This window comes from Acanthochromis polyacanthus, chromosome 13, assembly GCF_021347895.1.
Source record: "Acanthochromis polyacanthus isolate Apoly-LR-REF ecotype Palm Island chromosome 13, KAUST_Apoly_ChrSc, whole genome shotgun sequence".
Classification (NCBI taxonomy): Eukaryota; Metazoa; Chordata; class Actinopteri; family Pomacentridae; genus Acanthochromis; species Acanthochromis polyacanthus.
In genome coordinates, this window is record NC_067125.1 from 25,235,037 (window position 1) to 25,240,096 (window position 5,060).

At 39.4% G+C, this 5,060-nt stretch overlaps 1 long non-coding RNA gene across 1 annotated transcript; it reads right to left on the minus strand.

The window, feature by feature from the left end:
• Positions 1–1,284: 1,284 nt before the first annotated feature.
• On the minus strand, positions 1,285–4,098 carry LOC127536684 (uncharacterized). Its single transcript, XR_007945778.1, has 3 exons — positions 3,999–4,098; positions 2,076–2,290; positions 1,285–1,749 (listed from the first exon to the last, which is right to left on the minus strand). It is a non-coding gene; the product is annotated as an uncharacterized LOC127536684 (long non-coding RNA).
• Between the last annotated feature and the right edge of the window lie 962 nt (positions 4,099–5,060).

The following is a 5,060-nucleotide window of genomic DNA, read 5'->3' on the forward strand; positions in this document are numbered from 1 at the left end:
TTTTGCTGGAAATGATACCTTGGAAATCAGTGAAGACACCCTTCTACAGTTAGACACTGAAAACAATGTAGTTGTTCCTGTTAATGACTTTATTGTAAATGAAACTGTCATGAACAGAGTTAACGAAGCCATAGACCCACTGAATGGTGATGGAAACCATGGCATACAATTATTTTTAGGCCTGGTGAATTTTCTTAGTGAACAGTAGAAAAGCTGCCTAACAGCTTAAACTCCATGGGTTGTTTTGTAACAAATAGTTAATGGCTGCATTTATACAGTGCTTTAATGTGAAATGCCAGAACAAAACAGTTTGCCTCCCAACCACAAATCTGATATATAATCAACACTGTTGATCAAAAATGAGTGACAGAAAAAAGGTACAAAAATTTAAAAACAAATTTCAGCTAATCCCTGTAAAAGATCACATCCTTAACAATATTTTTCCCCCAAAACTGTTTTTCCTCTGCAAACACCTAATCAAAGAGGGGAAAGAAAACCAAAACAGCAGTTCATATGTTCATACATTCTAACTGAAACATCCTGAGCACTGCATTGTGGTAGGAACACACAATCTTCAAAAGTTATTCTCTACCAAAACCCTGTGTGTTACTCAATGCAAAGTCCATCCTCTCCCTGAAATCCTCGTATGTTTCCAATAGTGGCAACTTAAAGCTGCTGTCCGGAGTTTCCGTTTGTTTTCAATTTATGTATCATTTTTTAACAAAGCTTAAATGTGTTAGTCTAGTTCGATACTGTAATATAATGTTAGTATGACGCGATATGAAAATTTATTCCTGAGCTTCGCCTTCCTCTCATAGACCCCCATGTTATTCCAAAAAGCGCCGGTTGCTGCCGACCAATCAAGTTCGAGCTTCAGCTTTGTCATGCTGTCAATCAACGGTTACGCACACAGCAAGCAAGCCCATGCAGAGGTGGGCGAGCTACGCACTACGCAACCGCGCACACATTTGTTTTGCTTGTGGAGGAGAGAGCATCAGGGATCAGCAACTTCCAGAAAAGTTACCAATCCCACGGCTTGTCAGGCCAAGAGACTGCAGGACGTTTTTTGGCTCGGGGTGCTCGCGTCGCTCCCCGACCACGGCCTCCATAGCCCGCCTGACGGCTTCGTTTAGATGCCCGACCTCTGGAGGAAGATGTTGGGGCGTCTGGGACATACTCTTCGTCAGAGGAGTCATGCAATTCTGAACTCTAGATAGAAATAAATAAACAATGTAACACATATACACGCGTAAATGCACTAAGTTTGATAAACAACGTCATCGAGAGGGATACACGAGTGTAATCACATATTGAAACTTTACTCGTTCGTCCTAGCAGATTCATGTTATTTTGGTATTAGGACAAGTTAGACTCAATACAGCATTCTAACGTAATTCCTTTATTATTTACTAAATGTACTAAATGTAGAAGAGGGGAAAACAGCAAAACAGGCAAAATGCTGCTGCACTCCGGGCACTTCTCTCATGTACTGCGCGCGTGCACAAATAAAGGGGCGAAATCAGAGGGTGGGACCACCAGTGTTTTGGGAGACGCTGCGATTCAAACTCCGGACAGCAGCTTTAAGGCAGTTAATGCAGGTGTGTGCCATAGGCAAATAGCGTCCAGGGCTGATGGACTGATCATGCAGGAAATCAACTGATGGCAGTGGGGAGAATCCAACTGGAGGGATGACACTTGCACCCGTCGCAAAAGCTAGGATTTTACCTAGTGCTGAGGGACCCACTTGCTCTAACACAAAAAAAGCAAGCAAACATCAAAAAGAAGAATAAGAATGTTCCACATTATACCATTAAGTTTAAAGTGCAATGCAAAAAGCAGAAGAAATAGATCATACAAAGAGAGAAAGGAAAATTATAGATGGAAGGAAGTAAATGGAGGAGTGAGAAAAGAAACATTAACAGAACTACAAGATATCTAAAAATTCAAAAAGGTATATCATGTAAGGACAGTCAATTCCACAGAGACAGGCTGTAAAAGAAAAAAAAAGTAAAATACAAAACAAAAAACAAAACAAGAATACAGAGGAGTAAAGAACATCTAGCAGGAGTATTTACCTTCTACATCCTGCAGGTAATCCCTCCAAAATGCCACAATACGTTCCTCTGCCATTCTCTTGTTGCTTCCCACAGCAGACAGGCGGATGTGGAAAAGCTGATCCATTGCGTCAGCAGTGAGTGGAGATGGTTCATGACACATTAAAGGTCTGAAACTGTCTGGCTGAATCCTCATTGCATCTAGAACACCAAGGGTCTTCAGGCCCTCCCTAAATCTATAAAAATGACAGACAAAGGCAGTTTCAAATTTAATTAATATTTGTTATTACACTAGCAAGATTCAATTCAATTCAATTCAATTTTATTTATATAGCGTCAATTACAGTCAAATCGTCTCAAGACGCTTTACAGAACCCATATGCCTGACCCCCAGAGCAAGCCCAAAGGCGACAGTGGCAAGGAAAAACACCCTTTTAACAGGGAAGAAACCTCGAGCAGAACCCGGCTCTATATAGGGGGGACCCATCTGCCTGCTGGCCGGGCGGGTTGAGAAGGACAGAGGAGGGCAAGGGGGAGAGATGGGAGAAGAGGGAGGGGTGGGAAAGCAAGGAAAACACAACACACATTTCGATACATGCATGACAGGATATGTGACACAGACAAAGTATAAGCTAACATTGCAAACTGACTCATAATTTACTCTTATGATGTACGGCTTTGACATTAAACACACTCCATATATAGCTAGCAGTAAAATTCAAACTATGTAAGTTAGCATAACAAGTATAGTGAAGAAGAAATTCTCGGAACAACAAGTAAGCCTGCAGCTTGAGAGCGAAGAGTTCTACTAGGATAATAAGGTACTATCAGATCTTTAAGATATGATGGAGATTGGTTATTAAGAGCTTTATATGTCAGAAGAAGGATTTTAAATTCTATTCTGGATTTAACAGGAAGCCAGTGAAGAGAAGCAAGTATAGGGGAAGTATGATCTCTTTTGCTAACTCCTGTCAGTACTCTCGCAGCAGCGTTTTGGATCAACTGTAGATGTTTGAGAGAGCTATTTGAACAACCCGATAATAAGGAATTGCAATAGTCAAGCCTGGAAGTAACAAAAGCATGAACTAATTTTTCTGCATCACTCTGAGACAGGATGTTCCTGATTTTTACAATATTACGCAGGTGAAAAAGGAAGTCCTACAGACTTGCTTTATGTGCGAGTTAAAGGACAAGATGAAAGAGATGACTTGCTTTAATAATGCAGAATAAAAGCCACACAATCCATGATGCCATCAGAATAATATGGCAAACAGTGAAATACACCTCTGGAAAAAATTAAGAGATCACTGCAATTTTTTCAGAAATAACCATTTTTCATTTTCTGCAAATAAAATCTCTAAATGACAATATTTCTATGTGGACTTTTGGAGTTATGTTGTCAGCAGTTTGTAGAATTAAACAAAAATGTTCATGTTACTTAAACATATACCTATAAATACCAAAATCAGAAGAACTGATAATTTTGCAGTGGTCTCCTAATTTTTTCCAGAGCTGTATGTTTAATGTCTGTAAACTCAAAATAAGTCTGTTCAGATTTTGCCAACACAATTTCAAATCCAGTTCAGTCCTAAATGCACAAGTTAGCAATCATTTCACAGAATTCGAGAAAAAAATACATTAAATGTGTTGTGTTTAAATATGTGTAATTTGAAAAAATTGTGAAAATATAGTTGAAATGTGTGCAAATCTATTTTATCACACAGTATTGAGTTGTTCACTATATATGCTGCTTGAAACCTGCTTTTTTGAGGCACTGTTACATGAATTTTGTTAGCCTAGTTTATTAGCCTATGCAGTGGCTTCATTAAAAATATATAGTACATTTTCAAATGTTTTGTTGTTCTTGTATTTGTGCATAGGAAAGTGGTAGCAAATATCACTCATCAACCAAAACAATGTCACTGATTTGGATTCTGAACAAACCTTTCAAATGCCCCACAGACTCTGTGAACCACCTGAAACATGAGAATACACACGTGGACAAAATTGTTGGTACCCCTCAGTTAAAGAAGGAAAAACCCACAATTCTCACTGAAATCACTTGAAACTCACAAAAGTAACAATAAATAAAAATTTATTGAAAATTAAATAATCAAAACAGCCATTACTTTGGAATTGTTGATTAACATAATTATTTAAAAAAACAAACTAATGAAACAGGCCTGGACAAAAATGATGGTACCTCTATAAAAGATTGAAAACTATTTGACCAGAGTGACATGATTAACTCAGGTGTGTCATTTAATTGACATCACAGGTGTTTTCCAAACTCATAATCAGTCAGTCTGCCTATTTAAAGGGAGACAAGTAGTCACCCTGCTGTTTGGTGAAAAGGTGTGTACCACACTGAACATGGACAACAGAAAGCGAAGGAGAGAATTGTCCCAGGACATCCGAAAAAAATTATAGACAAACATCTTAAAGGTAAAGGCTATAAGACCATCTCTAAACAGCTTGAAGTTCCTGTGACAACAGTGGCTCATATTATTCAGAAGTTCAAGACCCACGGGACAGTAGCCAACCTCCCTGGACGTGGCCGCAAGAGGAAAATTGATGACAAATTGAAGAGACGGATCGTTGGAATTGTATCCAAAGAGCCCAGAGCAACCTCCAAAGAAATTAAAGGTGAACTCCAAGGCCAAGGTACATCAGCGTCAGATCGCACCATTCGTCGTCGTTTGAACCAAAGTGGACTTCATGGGAGACGACCAAGGAGGACACCACTGCTGAAAAAACTCATAAAAAAGCCAGACTGGAATTTGCAAAAATGCATGTTGACCAAGCCACAAAGCTTCTGGGAGAATGTCCTTTGGACAGATGAGACCAAACTGGAGCTTTTTGGTAAGGCACATCAACTCTATGTTCATAGACTCAAAAACCAAGCATACGAGAAAAGAACACTGTCCCTACGGTGAAACATGGAGGAGGCTCAGTAAATGTTTTGGGGCTGCTTTGCTGCATCTGGCACAGGGTGTCTTGAAAGTG